A 15,753-nucleotide genomic window follows, 5' to 3' on the forward strand; every position below is an offset into this window, starting at 1 on the left:
CACTTCATCGCCGATTGCCCCAAGAAGTCCGGCGGTGGCCAGAACAACCACTTCGACTACTGCCGCCACTGCGACCGCGACGAGGGAGGCTCCAACAAGGAGCGTCGGTGCCACAAGCACCGCAGTCGTGACCGGGGAGGACGCTTCGATAAGGAGTCGCTCAAGAAGCGCTTCCAGTACAAGGCCAAGAAGCGGGAGAAGGCCTTCCTGGCACAGCTCAGCGACCTCGACAAGAGCTCCAACACCGACCACTCTTCTTCACCGACCTCCGACGACGACGACAAGAAGAAGAAGAAGTGGGACAAGGATGCCACTGGCTTCATCGGCCTGTGCTTGGTGGCCGGTCGGTGCAAGGGTTTCTGCACCATGGCGGGCGAATCCGATGGTGCTCGTGCGTTTTCGGGTGGACATGCTACACCGACGCACGTCGACTCTTCTCCTAGATCCGAGACCGATTCAGAGGTTGGAGGCTTGGAGAACAGGTGGATCGTGGACTCCGGTTGTTCGCGCCACATGGCCGGGAATGTCAAATGGTTCTCCAGTCTCATCCCGATGCGCTCAAAGGAGTACATTGTGTTCGGGGATAATGGAAGAGGAAAGGTACGTGGACTTGGCGCTGTTCGAGTTTCTGATCGCTTTACCCTGAGAGATGTTGCTTTGGTTTCGAACCTTGGGTTCAATTTGCTTTCCGTTTCGCAACTTCTTGATGAGGGATTTCAGGTTCGCTTTAAGGAGGGCTGTTCGCGTGTTCTCGATTCCAAAGGAGATTTGGTTTGCTGGATTACACCTCGCGATCGGGTTTTCTTGGTTGACTTCTCTGGAACTCCTCTTGGCCCTTCTCATTGCTTATTGGCTGGTCCTTCTTCTGATCTGTGAAAGTGGCATAGGAGACTTGGACATTTGAGCTTTGATCTGTTGTCGAGACTGAGCTCACTTGGCCTAATCCGAGGATTGCCCAAATTGAAGTTGGCAAAGGACCTTGATTGCCGCTTCTCATCCGCCTGTTAATCAGGTGATGACCGCTAACCCTAGAGAGTTGCTACACATGGACACAGTTGGTCCCTCTAGGGTGATGTCTGTTGGTGGGAAGTGGTACGTTCTTGTGATCGTGGACGACTTCTTTCGCTATTCTTGGGTCTTTTTCATGAGAACCAAGGATGAGGCTTTCGAGTTTTTTTGAGACTTGATCTTGAGGTTGAAAAACGAGCTACCCCAGGCTATGCGAGTGATTCGCAGTGATAATGGCACAGAATTCAAAAACACTCGTTTTGACGCCTTTTGCAGTGATCAAGGGCTTGAACACCAGTATTCTTCTCCCTACACTCCACAGCAGAATGGAGTTGTAGAGTGGAAGAATCGGACGCTGGTTGAGATGGCGAGGACGATGCTCGATGAGCATAGGACTCCTCGCAAATACTAAGCTGAGGCGGTTAACACCGCTTGTTACGTGTCCAACCGTATTTTCTTGCGTGCTTTCATGCACAGGACCTCTTATGAGTTGCGATTTGGACGCCAGCCCCGTGTTGACCATCTCAGAGTTTTCGGTTGCCGGTGCTTTGTGCTGAAAGAAGGAAATCTTGATAAGTTTGAGTCTCGCTCGTCTGACGGCATTTTTCTCGGTTATGCTTCTCACTCCAGAGCTTACCGTATGCTGATTATTGATACTAACATCGTCAGAGAGACTTGTGAGGTCACTTTCGACGAGACTGCACCGTACAATTCTTCTATCTTTGAAGTTGCAGGAGAGGATGAGCTCGGCACCTCCATCTTTGAAGATGAGGAGAAAGAAGCTGCGTAGGGTGAGGCTGAGGCTACCACGTGTCCTGTGGACCCAGTTGCCTCCGCCACGAGCTCGGACGATGATGACGGCTCCGATCCGACTATGTCTACTTCACGGGGGCCGATCGAGCAGGTGACTCAGGCTTCACCAGCTGCACCTAAGGAGACACTAGATTTGGTTGAGGAGGAGGCGACTTCAACGCGGGAAGCACCACGACACATTCAGCGTCGTCATCCACCTCAACAGATGCTAGGTGTTCCCAATGAGTGAGTCACCAGGTCCAAGGTAACAAGTATTGCTGGCTTTGCTCATTCAGCATTTGTTGCCTCTTTTGAGCCCAAGGATATTGGACACACTCTTTCTGATTCTAATTGGGTCAATGCCATGCATGAGGAACATGAAAATTTTGAGAGAAACCAAGTTTGGGTTTTAGTCGAGCCTCCACCTACTTGTAATCCCATCGAAGTGGGTTTTCAAAAACAAGCAGGGTGAGGATGGGTTGGTTGTTCGGAACAAGTCTCGTCTTGTTGCCCAGGGGTTTTGCCAAAAAGAGGGTATTGATTTTGAGGAGACTTTTGCCCCTGTTGCTCGTTTGGAAGCTATTCGAATCTTTCTTGCATTTGCTGCTTCCAAGGGTTTTAAAGTTTTCCAAATGGATGTGAAATCTGCCTTCTTAAATGGTTTTATCGAAGAAGAGGTTTATGTGAAACAACCCCCTGGTTTCGAAAATCCCAAGTTTCCAAACCGTGTTTATAAACTTCAGAAAGCTCTTTACGGTTTGAAACAGGTGCCTAAATCTTGGTATGATAGACTGAAAACATTTTTGCTGGCTCAGGGTTTTAAAATGGGATGTGTGGATAAAACTTTGTTCCTCATGCGATCTGTCACTAATTTTCTATTAGTTCAGATATACGTGGATGATATTATCTTTGGTGGCTCTTCTCACGCTCTTGTCTCCAAGTTTTCTGAGCAGATGTCCAGGGAGTTCGAGATGAGCATGATGGGTGAGCTGCAGTTCTTCCTCGGGCTACAGATCAAGCAAATTCCCAGGGCACGTTCGTCCATCAAGCCAAGTACACCAGAGACTTGCTGCGGAAGTTCGACATGAGTGACTTGTCTCCTCAGCCAACTCCGATCAGCACATCGACGGCGCTTGATGAGGACTTGGATGGCGAGGCGGTGGACCAGAAGGAGTACAGGAGCATGATCGGCTCCCTCCTGTACCTGATGGTGACGCGGCCAGACATTCAGTTCGGCGTCGGCATCTGTGCACGGTACCAGGCTTCGCCGCGCACCTCCCACAGGCAGGTGGTGAAATGCATCTTCAGGTATCTGAAATTCACCCCTGAATTTGGTCTTTGGTACTCTGCGGATTCTTCTCTAGTTTTGGTGGGCTTTTCTGATGCCGATTTCGGTGGGTGTCGGTTGGATCGCAAGTCGACATCCGGCACTTGTCAATTTCTCGGTCCTCTCGCAAGCAGGCTAGCGTAGCGCTTTCTTCCACAGAAGCTGAGTATGTTGCCGCTGCTAGCTGCTGCTCCCAAAAACTTTGGATGAAACAAACCTTGCAGGATTATGGATTGAGTTTTGGTAGGGTTCCCATCTTTGTAGACAACATGTCCGCTATTAGCATTGCAAAGAACCCTGTCCTACACTCCAGAACCAAACACATAGATATCCGGTTCCATTTCCTGCGAGACAATCATGAGAGAGGCCACATAGACTTGATCCATGTCCCTTCAGAGAGGCAAACCGCAGATATCCTAACCAAACCGCTTGAGCAGGACACCTTTGCTCGCTTGCGAGGGGAGCTTGGGGTTTGTTACCCCTTTTGATCGCTGACTTTTCCTTGGTTAGCTTTGTAGGTTGTATTTGCTTCTCTTCATTTTCTAGGTTTGGTAGTTGCATTGTGCATATGCATTGTACATGTTTGCATTTTATATTGCCTCACTTGCACTAGCATTCTTGTATACATTGCTATGATCTTCTAGTACCTGCTAGTGTGAGTTGTTAAATTTGATCATGTATAGCTTGCTCCACTGTGTATATGACATCATCTGGGTTAAGCTATTTTGATTTGAAAATCTGAAAACATGATCACCCTGTCTTGGCTACTAGCATGTTAGGGTGTGTTGATATACTTTGCTATCTTATTCATGCTAGTGTAGCCTTTCGTTCACCAATTCATACTTGAAATGATCTAAATTTGATAAAATTGCTTGAACTATTCTTGAAATGGATTGAAAAGATCCAGGTGGGATTGCTTGTCGCACTGATCGAGTTTTCGGGACGGCTCACTTTGCACTTGTGAGAACCCGGGCAAGGCTGTGCATGACTAAAACGAGTGTCTTAAGCTTCTGATTGTCTTTGGCATAGGCTTGGCCTCATTGCTAAGTAAAGCATGACAAGCTTTCAACCCCTGGCATTAAGAATTGCTTGATATAATTTGATTGAAAAATGAATGTTTGCAACATGTTTTTGGCTGGTTTTGCTCACCTGTATGAGTATGATTAGCACTGCTTTCCTTTCCCTACTTGTTAGTGCTAGATCATGAGTGATGCTTTTATTTCTTCTAAACTGAACTTGCCTAGCTCTAGACTGATCTGATATACCCTGTTGAGCTAGATGCAGGTCTTGTTTATGGATGCACACGTGCTAGTGACTAGATGTTGCTCATATCCTTGTATCTCTGAATGCTTTCACTTACGCCTCCTGCATTACATTCATTGCATAGCATCTGTTCAGGGGGGAGTCACAGTTTCAGGGGGAGGTTTAGGCATATTTTAGGCTTGATGTGTGTATGTGCCAACATGGGGGAGAATTTTTGGGAGAAGTGATCGAACAAGCGGGAGACTTGTTTGATTTTTGAAAAACTTGTTGTGCACCATTTTGTGAGAGGGAAAAGCTTTGCATGTATCATTTTGAAATTAATATAAGTTCCCTTTTCCAAAAAATAGACTGTTGCAGATAAAATTGAGGAATGTCGAGTACTCTATCCTGCCCGTGATGAGTGAATTGTCAACCGTGCGGTGTGATCATGCGCTTGGTCTTTGGATTGCAGGTACATGGGCGTCGAGTGTCGACGGAGAGTTGCCGTGGAGAAGCTCAGGCCGGGCGGCAGCTGAGGCGTCCATTCCTGGATCGATGGCGCAAGCGGCGATGGAAGGCGGGTTTCTTGGTTTGCGCCACAAAACCAAGCAGGCGGACGGCGGTCTAAGACGCCAAGTCGTGGAGGCACGGGCGTCGGTCTCGGGACTGGCGGAGGCAACGGGCGTCGACGGCGTCTAGGGCCTTGCTGCGGGCGAGGAGGTGACGGGCGTCGGGCGGCGTCTAGGGCCGTCAGGAGGCCGAGGCGGGAACGGCGTCTAGGGCCACAGCGTGGAGGCGGGAATCTAACCGCGCGTTGAGTTTTGGCGGTTTTCTCAAAACTGGCCATCTACCCGGGTTTCGCGGACCCTCCAAAACCGCGGACCGGATCTTCGTCAACGTGGAGGTATCACAGGGAAGACTTCGAGTCGAAGAAAGAAACTCCACCGTTGATTGAGGACGTGTACAGAGCTGTTGCAGACCCGACCGGTCTGACCGGTCTGGCCGCAGCAGCTGGGTATAAATACCCCCACCAGCCCATGGCTGGGTGAGTCTCTTGAGTCTTTTTGTATCTTCTTCGTTTTTCCTTCTCCCTGCCCCTGCTCCAGGTTAGGGCCAAGGACTCCAACGCAAAAGAGGGTTAGGGTTTAGCTAATCTCTCAAATTAGTTGGTAGGTTGATGGGTGGATGGCTCTAGCCTTTGTATAGGTGAATTCCTCTGAGTTTAATGAATGAAATTCGTTTGAGATTCACCTTTGTGTGCTGAGTTCTCGTCCTCTCTCTCCTCTCTTGCGTTTTGGGTTCGAATTCTCCTCTTTTGGTGTGTTTTGTGTTTGGAGGAGACAACTATTTGAATTTGTGCTTTGTTGTGCTCTTTGTGACGATTTCTATGCATCTAGCCTAGTGCCAAACCCCCTGGAATCGCGAGTTCTCACGAATTAGAGTTTTTGTGTTCTTGAGAAAACCCTAATCCACTTTGATCTTCCCCCGAATTCTCAAGATCCTTTAATCTTTTGGGAGAGATCTCTTGGGGATATGTTCACGGGACAGATGTGAAGGTATCCTCCAAGTTTCGTTGGATTTGGACTTTGTTTGCTCGAGATTCAATATTTGAAGCTTTGTTTGCGGGCTGTCTGGGAGTAACCGGTCTGACCGGTCGGTGAAACCGGTCTGACCGGTCTGGGATTTCAATTCCAGCCCGACCGGTCTGACCGGTCTGTGTAAGCGGTCTGACCGGTCTGTGTCTGACAGGTCTGCTGATTTTCTCGTGTGCTTCCGAGTTTTCGCTCGCTCGTCCTAGAGCTTGTTCGTGTTGGTTTAGCTCTTCCATAGCTATTCCAAACTTCACCTAGAACTCTTGAGGGCTTGTGGTGATTTTGGGATATAGGCCGACGGATCGATTTCGGGAGAAATTTTGATTGGCTCCCATTCACCCCCTCTGGTCGCCGGTTTCGGTCCCTCAAAAACCGGTAAGATTGATTTCTTTATTACTTGAATGCACTATCATATTTTCATTGTCAAATGGCGTCCTACATATGATCGATTGCTTGGACAACCACTCAAATACATGCCTGTTCGTTTTAGTTCTGGATTGTGGATTCTGATTTTTTTTTTAAATCGGGCCGAGAGATGACTGTTCTTCCATCTCAAGGTAATCGAGGGATGCCAATTTCATCACAAAACAACAACAAAAAAAAAGTTTTCCAAGTGAAACTAATAAATTTGCAAATTCCGGATCTTTATTGATTCTACACAATTGCTCGTTCACTGGCCGGGTACCGAGAAGAATGCAAAATGTGGAACTCTAAAAGAAGATATATATGCAAGATATTTGGTTTGTGACACTAGCTAGTAGTGGGCAAGCAAAAATTTGGACATGACCAAATTTTAGTAGAGCAATACAACAAGTGTTTGGATTGAAAGAGAACTCAAATGTGTTGTTGTGAGTACGGAATGTGGGCGTGAACTTTTCACATTCAAATATACTCATTTTGCGTCTTAGTTTAATTAGTTTGTAAATTAATTTTGAGGAGTATGTGCCTCCAAACAGATTAATGCAAAGTACCCTCACCCCGCCGCTCTGCTGCTGCCGCTTAATTAAGCTATATATGTGAAGGGATTTGATGCAGCCAAGAGCAAATTTTGGACGCCGAAATTTTGCGCAGCATTTGTGACGGGGAGAGAGAGGAACAGGCCGGTCTCTAATAACCAAATGGAGGCCAAAGTTTTTATTTAGCCGTAGGTCGAACAGCAAGGTACGGTCCTATTCCATATGAGCTGGAGAGAGAAATTAAACTACCCCTTTAAATATAGTTAAATTCAGATAACCCAAAAACTACGCATGAAAGGTTTCTCTCCTACATGGTGTAGATGGATTGAAGGAATGGTTACCGGAGGTAGTGTGGAGATTAAAGTCAATGATGATATTGGTCCTTACTTTCAAACTAAAAGAGGTCTAAGACAGGGCGATCCTATGTCCCCAATCTTATTTAACATCGTTGCTGATATGCTTCCGCTCCTGATTAAGAGAGCAAAAGTCGATGGACAAATAAGAGGTGTCATTCCTCATTTAATAGATGATGGATTATCCATTCTTCAATATGCGGATGATACTATTATTTTTCTTGATCATGACTTAGAACAAACAAAAAATATGAAACTTTTGCTTTGTGCTTTTGAGCAATTATTTGGGTTAAAGATCAATTTTCACAAGAGCAAAATCTTCTGCTATGGTCATGCTAAAGAGATGGAAGATGAATATACCACTCTCTTTGGGTGTAATGCAGGGGAATACTCTTTTAGATATTTGGGAATTCCTATGTATCATAGACAGTTACTCAATTCTGAGTGGCACAAAGTAGAAGAAAGATTTGAGAAAAAGCTCTCGTGTTGGAAAGCTAAGTATCTTTCTTATGGAGGAAGATTAGTCCTTCTAAATTCAGTACTTAGTAGTCTACCCATGTTTATGATGTCTTTCTTTGAAATTCTGAAAGGAGTGGTTAAAAATCTTGATCATTTCATATCAAGATTCTTTTGGCAAGGGTCTTCAGATAAGTATAAATATAGACTAGCCAAATGGGACATCCTTTGTAGACCCAAGGATCAAGGTGGCTTGGGTATTCTGGATCTTCAGCTTCAAAATAAATGCCTTTTGTCCAAGTGGATAATAAATTTGCTTAATACTGAGGGCATGTGGCAGAATTTACTTAGTAATAAGTATCTGGGATCCAAATCCCTAATGCAAGTTAATGCTAAACCATATGACTCCCATTTTTAGAGAGGTCTTATGAAAATTAAAGATGAAGTCTTAACAAAGGGTTCCTTTTCAATTAAAGATGGGAGTATCGCGCGGTTTTGGGAGGACAATTGGGTAGGCAATGCTTCTTTGAGAGATATGTACCCATCTCTCTATAACATTGTGAGAGACCCTCATGCAACAGTAGCAAAAGTTATGGCTACTCGTCCTTTTAATATCTCCTTTCGAAGGACATTGCTAGGTACTAAACTGAGAGACTGGCATAATCTGGTAGCACAGATAACACCTGTTAATTTGACAGATGGTTTTTATACTTTTAGATGGGATCTATGTATCTGCATCTTATCAATTCTCAACCACCTTTCAGGCATAAGAAAATCTGGAAGATTAAAGTCCCTCTAAAAATTAATATCTTTCTTTGGTTTGTACAAAAGGAGGTGATCTTAACTAAAGACAATCTCGCTAGGAAAAATTGAAAAGGAAGCCAAAAATGTGTTGGATCTAATTTAAATGAGTCTATCCAGTACTTGTTCTTAGATTGCCACTATGCGAGAATGGTTTGGAGGATGGTATATTTGGCTACAGGATTAACCCAACCTAGATCAATAAGACATATGTTTGGATCTTGGCTTTCTAATTAGAATAATAAGTCTAGAAACTTGATTTGGGTTGGAGTCGCTGCTTTATGCTGGGCTATCTGGAGAACCCGCAATGATATAATCTTTGATAGAATTAAATATAACTCGATTCTACAGGTTATTTTCAGGGGAATGTATTGGCTACGTTTCTGGGCACAGCTGCATTGTGAGGGGCACAACAAGAACTTCATCTCATTGTTGAGCACAAGAATAGAGATGGTGTCTTTACAACAGGCCAATGGTGGATGGAAGCACTTATACAGGCTTTCTTAGTTCGTTGTTCTTATGCTGGACCGTTGTTGCTCTTTTATACACTCGAACGTTGTAATAATTGGCTATGTACTTCTCTTGATGTAGAGGCCGGATCTTATATCCGTTATCTAAAAAAAAAGATAACCCCAAAACTATGGTTTGGTTAATTTTACCCAAATTTTACCCTTTGATTCAAATTACCATCAAATATAATTTATTTTTTTATTTCTCCATACATATGTGGAGTACAAGATGATAGTACACATCATAACACATGTTAGAAAAAATACATCATAACTTGTTATCATTATTTTGATAGGTTAGGATATTTAATAACAAGTTAGTTATGGGAATTTAAAGTTATATGAATAACAACGATGAAATGTTTATAATAATATTTTTAATATGCATTGGTGATGTCCATTCCTACCTGTTAGCGCTCCTTAAGTACCCCTTTTATCCCTTGTTTATCCTTGATAATGGCATGAATTTAATATCAAAATCACTAACTGTCCTAACCCCGGCCTAATTATTGGTCATTTTCACACTTGCACATATATTTTGGAGGAACTTCGTTTTTGCAGGTTTTTGGCCTATTTTGGAGCATGAAATAACGAGGCCCGTGATCGAGCGCTAACACGGAGAAAGACGAAGGCCAAAGCCCAAAGGAAGGACCAAAGCCCATGTTGATTCGAAGCACATTCATGCACATCCATCCTCCAAGAGAGCCCAAAGGACCAAACCCACGAAGATGAGATCAAGATACTTCGGGATTAAGCAAAGCAAATGAAGATTTAAGGAAGGATTCCCTATCCTATCCTTTCCTCGAAGATATCTCCAAGATAACAATGTCCAAAGGGGTGCAATCGTGAAGGACAGAAACTCTAGAAGATGCGAGGAGTCAACACGCCAAAGATGAGACCGAGGCGAGCCCGAAAAGGGGTAGGCCGGCCGGCCTAGGCCCATGGGGCCGGCCGGCCCAGCCCTTTTCTGAGGCGGTTTGGCCTCCCCTTCGACCGGTGGCTTCCTCGGCTTATAAATAGCTCGCACCTTATTCAACTCGAAGCATCCATCTACCCAGAACTCGACGAAAACCTAGGGTCAAGATCGGAGGGAGACGACGGCCGCCGCAAGTCTTCGAAGTTGTCTAGGAGATGGCTTAGGCCGACCCTAGCCGCCGTGGCCTCCCTGCATGGTTGTGCCATGGCAGAGTTCAAGAGCTAGTTGGATTCATCGATGGTGTGCACATGGTGGTGATGATCCAAACAAATCTATTATGTGAGTAATGATAATCATGTCTTCCGAATCTATTAGCGATCATGTTCTCTCTTTCGATTTCGTTCTTCTCTTTGGGTTTGCTTCATCTTAGATCTATTATCGAGATAGATCGCTTAGCATGATCTTGTAGTCATGGTGGCTAGAGGTTCATGGTGGAACTACCAGAGGGGGTTCGACTTGCCTCAGGGTATTTCGTTCAAAAGGGGGGCGTCGTGACAGGCCATCTCCACAGAGTAGGCGGAGTATCGAGGGATCGGATTGGAGATTTTGAGTTTAAAGATGCTTTTGATTGGATGCATGATTTATTTGCTCGTTAGCTCGAACTACAACTAGATGACGATAGGCCTAGTCATATCTTTGGTTTTGCTATGATTAAGCCTATGTTCATGGATGAGATCAACCTTCACATATCACTCATATATATTAAAGGTTTACCCTTTATATGCAATCAATGCTTCATGTTAGGATAGATCCATTAGATTAGATGGAAAACCTTAGGTAGTTCTTTGTCGATCCACGGATTGATAAACCTTGGGGGGAATACTCTAAGGGAAAAACTACATGAACCGTGCGCTTGCGGTATACAAATCGGGGGCGCTAAGGAGCGTCAACAAGCTTTTCTGGCGCCGTTGCCGGGGATCGGCAACACGAACCCTAGGGCGATCTATCTAGTTTTTGGACTAACCCTAATTTTGTTATTGCATATATCCTGTGTTTCTTCTTTATGTCCATGAATGCAGGTAAAACCCTAGACACAAAGTGATTGAGAAGTTCTCAACGTCCGTACTTTGACAAGTCCAATCTCACTCAAGCAAGTTGATGGCTACGTGAAGACCCGCTCTTTAGTGGTAGGTGCTAACTTTTGTTAGTGGCCCAGCATCCGCTATCGAGTCCCCACTCCCCAAAGCAAAAGATGATAAATAAGGTATGCCGCCATGTCAATTGATTTTAAAGACTAATGTTTTTGGGAAAAATTGTTTGTTCAAGCAATAGGTATGAAGCATGCCCGCGAAGAAAATCTTGCGATCATCATCATCTCCAAAGTGTTACTGTTGTAATGAGTTTTTTGTCCAAGATCAGAGAAGTACCATGAGCAAATAATAGATTATTTTGAAGCTCCATCAAGTCTACTTTCCAACGCATCAAGAATCATGAATTTTGGAGATCGGTGTGGAGAGTTATGGTAAAATCTTTCAACGCTGCGCGTTCTGAAATGTCTCGGGACAGCGTAGTGCCGGAGTAAAACGACCATGACTTCTTCATCCGGAGTCCGTTTGGGATCAATGACCACTCGTTGAAAAGGTAATTTCATAAGGCTTTCCATGGAGTAGAATTTTGGTACATGTTCTGTGCAGGATGATCAAGTAATTCAATGAAGAAGAGGCAGCAACAAACAATGGAGAAAGTGATGACGATGTCGCAAGATGTTTGGAGAACCTTGTGCACAAAAGTTGATGATTTGAAGTTAACCAACGCTAGAGGCAACAAAATTAGAGGAACCATGATGCCACCCATCTTCTCCATGGGATGCTCAAGAAGCTTCTAGTCGAGTGCAATCAAAGAAAGAGACCGCTCTGATCATCGACACAAAGCACGGGAGCCTCCTTCGATCCCGACACCTTAGGCAAAGCAAGAACCATGGAGACAGACCATTGGTGCCATGCTACTCGCTGGTGAATCAATGGTGATGACCTTGAAGCCAAGGATGCACAACAAGATGCTCCGAAGACCACAAGATCAAGATCATCGACATCTTCGGATCGATTCGTAAGAAGTCATTGTTATCATCAATATTATGCTCAACCTCAGAAGCAAATAGCAGCATATTTTTGGATATTCAAAAGCTCCATGAAGTTCCCGTCCCAACGAATCAAGAACCAAGTCAATCGGAGATTCCAACAAGCGGGTATGGCCAAAACATTGAAGGTTGTGCACTCTGAAAATTTCTGGACAGCATGCAGCGCTAAAGTAAAACGGTCATAACTCTCTCGTTTGGACTCCGTTTAAAGCGAATGACCACTCGCTGGAAAAGTAATTTCATAAACTTTTCAATAGAGCTATATTTTTGTATATGTTCTGTTGAGTATACAGGAGAGATTCCACGAAGAAGAGGCAGGAGCAACGCGATGAGAACAAGATAGAGAAGATGACGATGACAACAATGAAAGGGAGCTTGGGCGATGTTTTCATCAAGCATACATGATAAAATTTAGAAGCTTGGAGCAGAGGAAGAACCCCAATGACATTGGCAAATGAAGGCACAAGCGGTCGACCTTCGACAAACGAAGGTGTTGCAAACAAACCACAACGGATTACAAGAGCGCAACATTCAACACATGGAGACGTGAGAAGCAAATCACGACGGACCATGAGGAGTGCATCAAAGCACCACGACTCCGATGAGTATGAAAAAGTTCCGAGGCTAAGGTATACAGTGAATTCTCAAGCTTCTATTGGTTTTGTTGATAATCTTTAAAAATCTCATGCTCGAACCAATAGTCAGAATGAAAGTTTAAATTCTATGCCTTGTTCTTTTCATGATGATAGGCTAGAGTTTCTTGAGAGGTTGATTTCATGCTTAAAGAACCTCTGCCTAATAATGAGCTCCGCGCTATGCAAGAAACAAATGCTGCATTTAATTACACCATGACTTGTTGATGAAATTTAATTGAGGATGTGATTATGTTGCATATGTTTACAAATAATTGCAAATCTCGATCTTGCTTTGCGCTTGGTCAAGCTCATGACCCTAAAAGAGCACATGTCGGGAGAAGCCCCGAATTTCACTAACCATGCAGGACATGAAACTCAAATGATGAGGAGGGAAACTGTGCCCAAAATTTTGAACACCATCATCAATATCTTTTAGTTTCAGGAACGGACGTCGCTAAGCCTCATCAATTTTGTGCGCAAGTCCAGAGATTTACAATGCAAGAAAGTTGAATATTTAGGATCTCCATCAAGTTCTCGGTTCAACGCATCCATGATCGATACAATTGAAGACCCACGGGAGGAGCTATGTCTCAAACATCGGAGATGCGCGTGCTGAAATCAGCACGGGGCAGATTGCAGTAACGGGAAAAGGGGGCATAACTCCCTCAATTGGAATGCGTTTTGGGCAAATGAAGACTTGTTGGAAAGAAGATTTCGTGCACCTTGCATTGGACCAATTTTTTGGCGCAATTCCCAATCTGGACAGAGAGGAAAATCCATGAAAAGAAAGGTAGCGACGAAGGACAACAAAGAAGGAGGTGACCATGATGTGAGAGATGATTTGGCAAGTTTTCCATTAAGCATAATTGATCATGTCCAACATGGGAAGTGGAATAAGAGCTGCATGGAACACCTTCACCTCTTGCATGAAGGACCATGGCTTCGCATCAATGAGAAGATATGTAAGAAAGTCGAGCTCTATGACTCTAAATGAAGCGCTTTGCGGGAGGCAACCCGATCTTTTATTTTATATATATTAATATGACCGTTTACATTGCACTCTTTAATCGGAATATCAAGTAACATTGTACCATTGCTCTAATAAAAACCACAACTTCATGTTGCTCATTCTAAATGTTATTGAGGGAGCACTTTGTTATTTGATCTTGGGAAACTTGTAGACCTTTTTGTGTGCCTATTAGCGTTTTGAGTCTTTTTCTTTGTCTCCTTTTAGAGGGAAATATGAAGTGTTGCACCGCCCTTTGATTCTAAACTTGTGGCTAGTTAACTTAGGCTAACTTTTTGTTTTGTTTTAGACCACATCATCATGTCATATCATTTTGTTCACCCACCCCGTGTTGCATTGCATACCATGTTGCTCGTCTCACCCTTGCATTGCATTGCATTGCATGTTGCATTTTTTTAAAAAAATCTTTTCTAAAAACATTGACTAGCCTCGCTTTTGAGATCCTAAAACCCTTAGGAAAACCACTCATAGAGTAATCCCAAAGCCATAGGGTATGTTTTGCATTCAAAAAAAATCTAACTTTTGTTTCTCTCTAGTTTTTTTTGAAACCACCTTAGATAGAATTTCTATACCCAACACTCTATCTCTTCAAAATTTTTGTTTTAAGCCAAAAATATAGGAAACGCATAAACCTACTTCTAAAACCTTGTTAGCTCGGTTGCTTGATCCTTTTTCGATAAATAACCTTTTCATTGACAAAAGCCTCACTTCTTATGAAGTGCCGCGAAGGCTTTTTGTCACTCTTAGCAATTGTTTTTGAATAAGCTAGTTGCGGAATAACATCGAAAGGTTCTTTCAATCTTGCTAACACTTGTTTTTGCTAACTTTGCATTTACATTTTGCATCCACCTCATTGTCCTCACTTTCATTTTGCTAGCTTGGTCTCAATCTTATTGATGAAAGCTTTCATATCCATGTTAATGCTTCACGTGAGCATTTTCCTTTTTGCAATCTTGTGTAAACATGGTGTTTAGACATGATTGAAAACCATCATCATTTAGTTACCAAGCTATGAGGTTGCATTTGGTTGGTTTATAAGCTTTGCAATGCGCTTTATTTTTTCTTGTGCTATGAAGGCCTATTGATCTTGGGATAGACATGGTGTTTTGACCTTTGTTAAATATGTCTTTGTGGCTATGGAGAAGTTCGGCAACCTAGTTGTAAACATGGTGTTTAGAACTAGGTGTAAACATTGTATTTGTTTATATACCTTCCTCTCATTTGCATTTACACTAGCACACACATACACTCACTAGGTTTTTTAATTTTTTTTTCCGCTAAGCTAGCTATGCCACAAATTGAGATCTTAGGAATGGTAGGTTTGTTGGCATTTGTTTCTACTCCCGACAGTCACTTCGGGGATAGTGTGTGTTTAAAATATTTTGCAGGCATGAAGAAGTGCTCCCATGAGTTCAAGACCAAAAGAATTTCAATCAAGATCGTCAACATCGTCGAAACCCGAGAAGGACGCAGCTGTTTTCATCAATTTGAGAACATGTTCAGAGTTGTACAAGAAGCAAAAAGTTGATATTCAGAAGCTCCATCAAATTCTCATTCCAACGCATTCAAGATCAATGAATTTCAATACCCGAACAAGGAGATATGGCAAGAACATTGGACGTTGCGCATTCTGAAATTCGTCGGGACAGATTGCAGCGCTGGGATAAAATGGACATAACTCTCTTGTTCGGAATCAATTTTGGGCGAATAAGGACTCGTTGGAAAGGAAAATTCATGCACTTCGCAATGGAGCAATGTTTCAGTACAGGTTCTGTTCTGAAAATTGAAAGAAAAATTCGTGAAGATGCGGCAGCAATGAGACAACAAGGAATTGAAGGTGGCGACGACGACGTGAAGCAATGATTGGGACCATGACTTAGTACAAGAAGAAGTTGAAGGAAATTGAGACAACAAAGGTGAAGACACATTGAAGATGATATTCATACACATGAGGGAAGGACTTCAAGAATTTCAAGATGGTCCATCTTCTCCTTCCACGCCT

This window comes from Panicum virgatum, chromosome 3N, assembly GCF_016808335.1.
Source record: "Panicum virgatum strain AP13 chromosome 3N, P.virgatum_v5, whole genome shotgun sequence".
Classification (NCBI taxonomy): domain Eukaryota; kingdom Viridiplantae; phylum Streptophyta; class Magnoliopsida; order Poales; family Poaceae; genus Panicum; species Panicum virgatum.